This window comes from Zingiber officinale, chromosome 4B (assembly GCF_018446385.1).
Source record: "Zingiber officinale cultivar Zhangliang chromosome 4B, Zo_v1.1, whole genome shotgun sequence".
In the NCBI taxonomy this organism is placed as follows: Eukaryota; Viridiplantae; Streptophyta; class Magnoliopsida; order Zingiberales; family Zingiberaceae; genus Zingiber; species Zingiber officinale.
Genome location: NC_055993.1, coordinates 67,932,188 through 67,944,294, shown reverse-complemented (window position 1 = coordinate 67,944,294; position 12,107 = coordinate 67,932,188).

Sequence of the window (12,107 nt, the reverse complement as noted above, 5' to 3'; positions counted from 1 at the left end):
GATACTCAAGTTCGTCGGAAGGTCAAAACCAATTTCTCCTCTAGGTCCCTGTCGTAGCCTCAAGTTCATCCAAATAAAAGCTCATCTTGGTGTGCAAGAAGGGGGTCGGCCCAAGGCTTGGTGACCAAGCCAAGGGCCGACCACCATCTCCTCAAGAGGGTCGGCCCTATGCTTGGTGCCCAAGCAAAGGAGGGGTCGACCACTATATTTCAAATTAGAAGGGGTGTTTTGAATTTTTAAAATCTTCTTTTTGTAGATAACTGCAAGTTTAAAGAGAGAGATTTTAAAATTTAAAACTTTCCTTATTTGAATTAGTCCACATGGTTTAAAAGAGAGTTTTAAAAGTTTTAAAACTTTCCTTATTTAATCATCCTCATGGTTTTTTAAAAGAGAGTTTTAAATTTAAAACTTTCCTTTTTTGTAACCATGTTAAAAAGGAAATTTTAGAAGAGAAGTTTTAAATTTTAAAACTTGGTTTTAATTTTTTAAAACTTTCATTTTTTAACATCCACATAAGGAAAGAGGTTGTAAAATTTTATAAGAGGATTTCTTCTTTTATAAAAAATTATTTCTCTTGATGATGATGTGGGCGGCCACCCTTGCTTGGTGTCCAAGCAAGGGGCCGACCATTAAAAGCATCCAATCATCCATGATTCAATCAATTGAATCAATGATTGATGATTGAATCAATCAAGAGGAAAGAAAAGGAAAAATAAAAGGGGAAAAGGAAAAACAAGTGGAAGATTTTAATTTTTGTAAAAAGTCTTTCCTTATTTGTCTTGGGCAAGTAATATAAAAGAAGGGAAGAGGAGGCCTCGTGAATAATCAATTCTTATTCTCTAGTTGGTGCTCCCTCTTGTGGCCGGCCCTCTCCCTCTTCCTTTCCCCTTGCTCTCTTTTGTTCTCTTGTGGTGGTGCCCAGATTTTAGAGAAGAAGGAAGAAGGCTTTTGGGTGGTGTTCATCTTGGAAGATCGTCGCCCACACGATGTCCAAGGCGAGGCGAGGAATACGATAGAAGATCTCGAGGTTATTAGCATACAAAGAAAAGGTATAACTAGTTATTGTTTTTCGTATCATGTTAGTTATTTTTCTTTGTATGAATTTCAAAACACAAGAGGCATTAGATTCTAGTTTTTCGAATTTGTTATTCGAGTTTGTGTTTTTTTTTATTTTTCGAATTTGTGATTCGATTGTTCCTTTTGGTTAAACCTAGAGTTATATAAGGAAATTAAATATTAGCTTTCCTTAAAAGACTTTATCTAGGCGGTGGTGGATGCTCCTATACCCAAGAAGGTCATGTGCCTCGCTATGCAGTCTTGGAAGCCAATTTTGAAAATTAATATTTAATTAAATTTATAACATAGGTTGATTTGGATCAATAGTGTTAAGTTTCGCTTGCAATCCAAATATAAACCATTAAGAACAGATAAGTTAAATTTGGAATCAGTAATGTTAAGTTCCGTTTGCGATTCCTAATTTAACTTCTAAAGAACACAATAGGTTGTTTAGGAAAGGTTCGACACTTGTACAAAATTTTTATATAGTGGAACCAGTACGATCTTCCTAGGATCAACCAACATCCCGAAGTCTATATGTGCCCAGAGATATCAGCTTAAAATTATTAACAATAGTGATCAAAAAGTTTTTTAAAGTTTATAACTTTAAGGTCATGGATACATATACATAACTTATTATAGGGATATCAAAATCATACAGAAATATCATAAATACCTTCATTGCATTGCCCTCTTATATTATATGTCAATTTTTCAAAAATCTAAATCTCATACGTCCATCAATAAATTTTAAATGAAACTCATCGATGGACCTGATAAGCTCCAATTGAACTCATTATAATTCTCGTAGATTTCTACAATATCTAAAGTCCAAATATATCATTTTTTACTATTTAAAAAAATCAATATCTTATATTAATATTTAAGTTATGATGTTGATTTTTAAAAGTCAATACCATAAGGTACTATTGTGTTAAGCTTTAATTTGGTGTTGGTTTTAAAATCCAACACTAAAGTAAATTTATGTTTTAATTTTTTGTGTTATTTTTATTAATAAAATCAGTTATTGTTATTAATCTATTTCGTTAAAATTTAAATTTAAATTTAATTTAATTTAATCGAAGGTAAAAGAGGGAAAATGTTGCAAGAGGGTGAAGACAGAGGAGAGAAAAAAAATGAGAAAAAAATAGTTGTTAGTAGAGGGGTAAAATAAAAACTAGGTAGGCCTTTCGGAAAGAATGAAATTTCGATACCTCTTTTTAGAAAGTGCCTTTTTTTAGAAATACTGAACAATAATTTAGTAGCAATATTTTTTTAAAAAAATATTATATTATAATAATTATTAAAATAAATAAAATTGTCGATGGAGAAATTTTTTAATTTTAATGGAAAAAGGTACTTTAAAAAATATATTTTTTTATAATTTTTTAAATTATGACGGTGTTTCGAATTAAAAAAATAAAATTAATATAAAAATACCCTTTATTATCTATTTTTTTAAAAATTATTATTAACTTAAGGGAGACTTATTCATCTTAAAACTATTCTACATTGTACTGTATCAACTTTAAGTCAAATCATTTCAGCATTGTACATGACGTAAACATTGGTAGGACGGTCGTTAACTGCTTAATTACCACCTGAGTATTTAAAGGATACATAAACAGTTAATTTTTTTTTACTATATAAAAGTATTTAAAGGATACTAACAGTTAATTTTTTTTAATATATATATAGGATACATAAATAGGATACATAAACAGTTAATTTTTTACTATATAAAAGTATTTAAAGGATACTGACAGTTAATTTTTTTTCTTAGTATTTCTATATATATATATATATATATATATATATATATATATATAAAAGGTACAAATAAATATATAAATATAACTTACTGTAGGTACAGCGGAGACAGACAAAAAAGGGATGAATTGCTGAAATAAAAAATAAACTATATCTTCCTCGTTCTTTCAACTCAATTAGTGCAATAGTAATAAAATAGTAAAGCAATAAAAACTAAATACAGAAAAACAGGGAGTTAACATGGTTACAACTAAGACGGTTGTTAATCCAGGGCGATGAAGAGCTCAGTAGAAAAAAATTCTCCTTCTCTGAAGGCGGAGAAGCCTTTTACACTTTGGAAGCTTAGAACTATTGCTAGGAATGGCTACACAATGATTGCTTGAGTTGTTGTTACTTTCCTAGCTCCAGGGGCCTTTATATAGGTCCTGGAAATCTTATCCCGAGAGTCCAAGGCGCCTCCAACAAGGTTCAAGGCGCCTCCAGCTCGGTCAGCGGATAAAACTTTATCCGCAGAGCAAACGATCAAACTGACCTGGCTCAAGGCGCCTTAAACAAGCCTTTCAAGGCGCCTTCAATGTTGAAGGCGCCTTGAATATGTTTAAGGCGCCTTCAAGGTTCCTGCTACAGTAATTTCTGCCTCTTTTGACTTCTTTTCTTCTTCGCTTTGGCTTCCGAAGCTCCGTTCTTTTGGGTGATTGCGGCCAACCGAAATAGGGCTCACCCGAACCCAATTTCCGGCCTTCTCCTCGAGCAGGCTTTCGTCCGGCTTCTCGTCCCTCGAACGCCACGCACGTTCTTCTCGCTCCACCGGAGTACTCTTCCGCAGCTCTCTCGTCCTTCGGACGCACCGAGCCCCGTCGGCTCCCTTCCCGTGTCGTCCTTCTCGCTAGCTGCGTCTTCCGCTCGACTTCCTACGCTCCTAAGCTCCTGCACACTCAGACACAGGGATCAAACACAAAGCAGGACCTAACCAACTTGGTTGATCACATCAAAACTACCACGGGGTCCAACAATCTCCCCCTTTTTGATGTACATCAACCCAAGTTCAAGTTAGGGAAAAAATAGACATAAAAAGTAATTTTAAATAAAAAATTACTAAACTAACCAGTTAAGCATGACTTTTGCAATAAATAAAATTGCAACACATTTTGAAAAAAATAGGTAAAATTTTAATTTCCCTAACTCCCCCTAAACTTGTACCTTTCTCTCCCCCTTTGATCATAACAAAAAATGGGGTACTAATAAGAGAATACTAATCAAATTATTAAGGTAGAAAAAATTCTGAGCAAAAAATAAATTTTTAGAAAAATTTTTTCTAAGTTAAATTGAATTTTCAGAAAAAATTTCTAAGCAAAACTAAATTTTTAGAATTATAAAAATTTCTAAGTTAAACTTAATTTTTGAATGTTCCCAAAAAAAAATCTAAGTCAAATGAATATTTCTAGAATTTTTTTTTCAGGAAAAAGATTTCAAAAAAATTTTAAGTTAGAATTTTCAAGAAAAATTTCTAAGCAAAAAATTTTTTTGTTTATTTTTAAAAAAATGTTTGATAAACTTTCAAAGCATTATTTAATTCTTGTTTAATGCTTTTTCAGAAAGTTAATTAAACATTTTTTTCAATATTTTAGCTTCCAGGTCGTAGCGAGGCACTAGACCTTCTTGGTTATTGGAGCAACAACCACTTCCTTAGACAAAGCTTCCATAAAGAATTTCAATGTTTAATTTTCTCACTGTAAGCTAAATAAGCTTTTAACTAAAAGAGAAATTTAAACCAACAAAGATTTTGGAACCCAATAAAGGTTCCTTCCTACAGGATTAGTCAAAAACTTAGGAGGAATATAATTCTTAGGAATTTTCCTAAGTTGACCCTGATGTTTCCTTATATACTAGTTTAATTTTCCATAAATTTTAAGTTTTGATTTTGGAAAAACATTTATCTTTAAGCATGCATCATATTTCAATTTTTCAATTTCCAATTTTAAATTTTCATTTTCTGATTTCAAATTTTCATTTTCTTTTTCTAATTTATCTAATTCTTTAGAAAGAGCTTTAATAATTGCGTACCTTACTTACCTGATCTGGTGACGCTCCCCTTTCACTGTTGCTTTCCTCTTCTGATGAACCTCCCCCTTTATCCATGCTCATGTCTTCGTTGCAGTTGTAGAAGCGAACCGTCATCTTCTTTCGATGATGCCTCTGCGATTTAAATTTATTAGTACTGAAAAACTTATTGAAGCGTCTTACCAGTAGTGTCGCTTCGGATTCGTCGACCGAGGCTTCGGAGTCAGAACCGTTTACTTTTGCCTTTAGGGCAATGTTCTGACAGATTTTCTCTACTCCAGTGGGCTCTGCAACTAGAGATTCATGAAGTTCAAAAGTCGAAAATAATTGTTCTAAAGTACTTACCTCGAGATCCTTAGAGATGTAGTACACATCTACTAAGGAAGCCCAATCGGGAGTTCTCGGGAAGGCGTTGAGCGTGTACCGGATAGAGTCCTGGTTCGTTACCTCTTCTCCAAGATTGATTAATTGCGTGATCAGCTCTTTGATCCTTGCTTGGAGCTGCGCTACCTTCTCGCCTTGGTTCATCCGGAGGTTCGTCAACTGGTTCTGGAGGATGTCGCGCCTCACTAGCTTCGCTTCGAAGGTACCTTCGTGAAGCTCCAGGAATTTTTCCCAGAGATCTTTCGCAGAGTCGTAGCTTCCGATCCAATTTACCTCCTGAGGCGACAGAACGCTGAGTAGGTGGAACTCAGCTTTTCCGTTGGCGACGAAATCTACTTGCTCCTTTTTCGTCCAGGTATTTTCCTCCTTATCTTTCGGAACTGCATAGCCATATTTCATTTTTAAAAGAATGTCAAATTCAGTTTTAAAAAATACCTCCATTTTGCACTTCCATGTGGCGAAGTCTCCGTCGAACTTCGGGGGATGGATGTTCGCTCCGTCCATCGTCTTGATCGTAGTGCTTCAGTTGGTGGTTAGTCCTTCTGAGACAATCAGGCTCTGATACCAATTGTAAGTGCAGCGGAGACCGGCAAGAGGGGGGTGAATTGCTGAAATCAAAAATAAACTATACCCTCCTCGTTCTTTCAACTCATTTAGTGCAATAGTAATAAAATAGTAAAGCAATAAAAACTAAATACAGAAAGACAGAGAAGACAGGGAGTTAACCTGGTTACAACCAAGACGGATGTTAGTCCAGGGCGATGAAGAGCTCAGTAGAAAAATTCTCCTTCTCTGAAGGCGGAGAAGCCTTTTACACTTTGGAAGCTTAGAACAATTGCTAGGAATGACTACACAATGATTGCTTGAGTTGTTGTTACTTTCCTAGCTCCAGGGGCCTTTATATAGGTCCTGGAAATCTTATCCCGAGAGTCCAAGGCGCCTCCAACAAGGTTCAAGGCGCATCCAGCTCAGTCAGCGGATAAAACTTTATCCGCAGCGCAAACGGTCAAACTGACCTGGCTCAAGGAGCCTTAAACAAGTCTTTCAAGGCACCTTCAATGTTGAAGGCGCCATGAATATGTTTAAGGCGCCTTCAAGGTTCCTGCTACAGTAATTTCTGCTACAGTAATTTCTGCCTCTTTTGACTTCTTTTCTTCTTCACTTTGGCTTCCGAAGCTCCGTTCTTTTGAGTGATTGCGGCCAACCGAAATAGGGCTCACCCGAACCCAATTTCCGGCCTTCTCCTCGAGCAGGCTTTCGTCCGGCTTCTCGTCCCTCGAACGCCACGCACGTTCTTCTCGCTCCACCGGAGTACTCTTCCGCAGCTCTCTCGTCCTTCGGACGCACCGAGCCCCGTCGGCTCCCTTCCCGTGTCGTCCTTCTCGCTAGCTGCGTCTTCCGCTCGACTTCCTACGCTCCTAAGCTCCTGCACACTCAGACACAGGGATCAAACACAAAGCAGGACCTAACCAACTTGGTTGATCACATCAAAACTACCACGGGGTCCAACACTTACCAAATAATTAATAAAGTTTAAAATTCAAAATTTCAATCCAACATGACAATAAATTAACAAAGACTAAACTAAATTATATAAATACTATTTAAATCATCTACACATGCATCATCAATTATGGTATGACGCATAAAGGCAGGTCTCGATAAGACGAGACAATCAAAAGTCAAGGGAACGTGGTAGCTAAGGACGGCCAAAAGTCAAGGGAATATGATAGTCAAGGGCAGTCAGAAGTCAAGAGCACGTGACAGTCAACAGTTAAGAGGAGAAAGAATGAATTAGACCACCTAACATCATCAGCTGTATAATTCCTGGTCAAGTACTGATAGAGCAGGGTCCCAAATATGGTATATAAGACGCAGCCTGGAGTAGCGCCTGACCTACCTAGACTGGTCGGGCTTCCTTAGCTCAGGGTCGCATAGCTAGGCATGGTACTTTCAGTAAAGACAACTATCGATCGACCCTTCAGCGATCCAAACGTGAAAGATAGCCACAACTCGTCTCTGTTGAAATCAATAGGTAGAAGAAAGAAATAATATAAAGTTTTTTGATAATTTTATTACTAAAGCCAATAGGCTTATTTATACAAATTGTCCAACACAATAATGGAAAGATTAAATAAGATATACAATCATAATAATTATAAACATAGTAATATAATAGACTTGGAAATATTATTTTTCCTATTCATGTCGATATTGATTGTGTACCAAATATAATAAATCTTAATTGATTGAAATCAATTAAAGACTATTTCTATTACTGTCATTACCTCTCAACAAACTCAATGAGAGTGCCTGAACGTTAAGTATGATGCTAATTTGGTGAAACGTTGTTTAGATAACGACTTAGTAAATATATCAGCAATTTGATCTTCCATAAAGATATAAAAAACCGAAAGTTGTCGAGTCGCCACACGCTCGCGAACAAAATAAAAATCAATCTCTACATGCTTGGTACGAGCATGAAAAATAGGATTTGCCACAAGATAAGTTGCTCCAATATTATCACACCATATTTTAGGCGTAGCAGTTGGGAAAAAGTGTAATTCTGAAAGAAGATATTGTAGCCAAATAATTTCTGACGTTGCGTTAGTGATAGCTTTATATTCAGCTTCAGTACTCGAGCGAGAGACTATAGGTTGCTTCTTTAAAAGCTAGGAAACAAGATTTCGCCCAAGAAATATAGCATATCCACTAGTAGAACGTCTATCTTCGAGAGATCCAACCCAATTTGCATCACTGTAGGCAATCAACTCTCGTGAAGACTGACGATATAAAAGAAGACAATGTGGAATAGTTCCTTTGAGATATCGAAGAATTCGCTTAACACCTTCCCAATGATGTTCAGTAGGAGCATACATAAATTGACAGACATAATTCACAGCAAAAGCAATATCGGGTCATATAATTGTGACATATTGTAGGGCACCAACAATACTACAGTAGATCTGGGGGTCAGACATCGAAGAGGAGGATGAAGGTGCAGTGAAACCACCCTCAATGATTGGTGTGGAGATAGGACGTGCACCATCCATTTTAGCTCGTTGTAGGAGCCCAGTAATGTATTTGCTCTGAGAGAGAAGACAACCTTCAGAATGTAGAAAAACTCTACGCCAAGGAAAAAATGAGCATTGCCAAGATCCTGAATAGGAAACTCTTGACGGAGAAGATGTAGTAAAGTAGTAATGTCATTTTGATTACTACCAGTTATTAATATATCATCCATATAAATCAGAACAAATATTGAAAATTTCTTATGACATTTATAGAATAGAGAAAAGTCTATTTTTGAGCCAGAAAATCCCTGAGTACGAAGCCAGGTAGATAGATGATGAAACCATGCATGAGGTGCTTGTCGAACACCATATATAGATTTCTGAAGTTGACACACATGTATTGAAAGTTGTGGATGGATGAATCTAGGAGGTTGCTCAATATAAACAGTTTCTTCAAGGTATCTATGAAGGAAAGCATTAGAAACATTTAATTGGCGTATTGGCCAATTGGAGTTTACAGCTATATATAGAAGCAATCTGATAGTTGTAATTTTGATGACTGAACTAAAAGTATCATCGAAGTCAATACTTGGTTGTTGATTAAAGCCTTTAGCAACAAGACGAGCTTTGTAACGTTCAATAGAACCATCTGCACGATATTTAATTCGGTAAACCCATTTAGAGCCCACAATATTCATAGATGGGGTACGAGAGACTAAGCTCCAGGTTGCATTATGAAGAAAAACATCAAATCTATAGCCATCGCAGCACGCCAATTTGGATCTTTGATTGCCTGTGTAAAACTAGAAGGTTCAACAAAATTTGAAGAAGCGATAAGAGCACGTGGAAGAGGATAACAAGTAGAAACTGGTTGACATCATGCATAAATATCTCTTAAAGGAAGCATCCGTCGAGGAATATCATCATCAGAGCTACTTGGAGAAGAGTAGTCAGACGAATGAGAATCAGAAATAGAGAGTGGATCACCACTAACCGTCGAGTCTACAGGAACTTGTAGAGATGGAGCAGAACCCAAGATACCATCCTCCCTTGTACTTTCAAAATGTCCTGATGAATCAATATGTGGGGCTTCTAGTATGTTGCTTGGTGATATTAAATAGTTGCCTTGATTATCCGAAGGAGGATCTGAGGTATCAATGGCAAACGGAAATAGAGATTCATCAAAAGTAACATGTCGAGAAATATATATCCGACCGGTCGAAATATGGAGGTAATGGCACTCATGATGCAAATTACTATAACCAAGGAAAACACATTGTAAAGAATGAGGGTTTAACTTGTGCTTAGAGTAAGGTCGTAGCCAAGGATAACATGCGCAACCAAAGATATGAAAGAAGGAGTAATTTGGAAGATAATTATAAAGTCTTTCCAAGAGACACTTATTTTAAAGTAGTGGAGTGGGTAAACGATTGATAAGGTAGACTACAGTTTGGATGACATCATCCCAAAATTTAAGAGGAACCGAGACATGATTAAGAAGAGCTAAGGCAGTTTCAACCGCATGACGATGTTTTCTCTCAGCGGATCCATTTTTTTCAAGAGTGTGGGGACAAGAGACTCGATGGATAATGCCAAAGGAAGTAAGATGAGGATGAAGCGTTTGATACTCTCCACCCCTATCAGAATGAAGGGAGAGGATTTTACGATCAAAATAGCGCTCAACCTGTTTTTAAAATCGATAAAAAATATCAAAGAGATCATACTTTCTTTTCATAGGAAAAATCCAAGTAAACTTGCTGAAATTATCAATAAAAATAACATAATAAAGAAAACCTTGATTAGATAGAATAGGAGAAGGACCCCACACATCAGAGTGAATAATTTTTAAAGAAATCTAGAAGTACGAGAAGAAGACACAAAAAGTAATTTATGAGATTTTGCTTTCATGCAAGCTTCACATAAATGAGAAGAAGAGGCTAAAGAAATTGGTAAATCATACTGGTTAATGATATTCTGAACAACACGTAGAGACGGATGACCAAGACGTGTGTGCCAAGAGAATTTATCGGTGCGTTCTCCAACAAACACATTAGTATAGGTGGGTTGAAGATGATAAAGACCGTCTTTAATATTTCCTCAAAGTAAAATATTCCCTATTGCAGGATCCTTCACAAGACAATGATGAGGATGAAATTCAAAGAACACATTATTATCAAAAGCAAACTGACGAACAGAAAGTAAATTTTTAGTAATAGAAGAAACATGAAGAGTGTTGCGCATGCGAAAAATACGACCGCATGAGTGAAAAGATGTGTTCCAATGTGAGTAATTTGTAAACCTGAGCCATTACCTATCTGTACCATGTTGAGTCCATCATATGGCGAAGTTTCAATGATAATATTATATTTTGGTGTAACATGATGAGTTGCTCCTGAATCCGGATGTCATCCTGGGTTCTCAAGAGTTGGTGAAACTATATTAGGAGAGATAGAATGTGAGAATGCTCCGGAATGAGATAACTGGGTTGTAGAATGTCAAGAAGGTGGTGGTCGAATTGAAGATGCATGCTCGCCTTGTGAAATAGTTGGTTGTCCCAATACTGTAGGACTACCAGCAAAATTTGAGTCAAATCTTTTAAGATATTGAATATCAATATGTCCAATTCTGAGACAAATTTGACATCATCTCCGACTATAAGACCAATCAAATCTTTTAGAATAATGAATACCGATATGACCAACGATGTGACAAATTTCACATCGATCTAAACTTTGCTTTTGGCCACCTTGATGTCGTTGAGTATCTGACATCGAAAATGAATAACTCATCCCTTGATAGTAATAGACCTTACTGGAAGAATTTTCGGTGGCTGGAAATAATACTTGGCACTATTGGTGGTGAATAAAAGCATTTACTACGATGAAGATGAACAGTAATAGAGAATAACAAGACTAATTAATAGGATAATAACGCCAGGAGAAAAGGCAGAGAAAAGAGAGAAAAATAAGATCAGAGAAGATATATTTTTTTCATTCTCTCTATTTTTTTTGTTTTTTTTCTCTCTGTTTTTTTTTGCTTGTTTTTCATGATTTTTTTCTGCTCGTTTTTTTGCTAAAAGAAACGAAAGAAAAAAAACACAAAGAAGGAGAGAAAAGAAAAAAAAAGAAAAGAAATACAAAAAGAAAAATAAAATGAACAAATAATAACTTTGCCTTGCTACAATTAATGTTGTCGAAGCTGCTACCGTCGATAAAAAAGTGTTGGACCCCATGGTAGTTTTGATGTGATCAACCAAGTTAGTTAGGTCCTGCGTTATATTTGATCCCTGTGTCTAAGTGTGCAGGAGCTTAGGAGTGCAGGAAGTCGAGCGGAAGACGCAGCTAGCAAGAAGGACGGCATGGGAAGGGAGCTGACGGGCTCGGTGCGTCCGAAGGACGAGAGAGCTGCGGAAGAGTACTCCGGTGGGCGTGAAGAGCGTGCGCGGCGTTCAAGGGACGTTAAGCCGGGATGGAAGGCTGCTCGAGGAGAAGGCCAGAAATTGGGTTCGGGTGAGCCCTATTCCGGTTGGCCGCAATCACCCAAAAGAACGGAGCGTCGGAAGCTGAAGAAACCAGGCTGAAAAGTAGGCTGCCAGCTTGGAGGCGCCTCCATCATGAAGGTGCCTTCAACCCTGTTGAAGGCGCCTTCAACCCTGTTGAAGGCGCCTTCAACAGGTCAAAGTGACCGTTCTGCGCGCGGATAAAGTTTTATCCGCTGACTCCCATGGAGGCGCCTTGGAGCCTCGGGATAGGATTTCCAGGACCTATATAAAGGCCCCTGGAGCTAGGAATTCAAGAACAACTCAAGCATTCAATCTGTAGT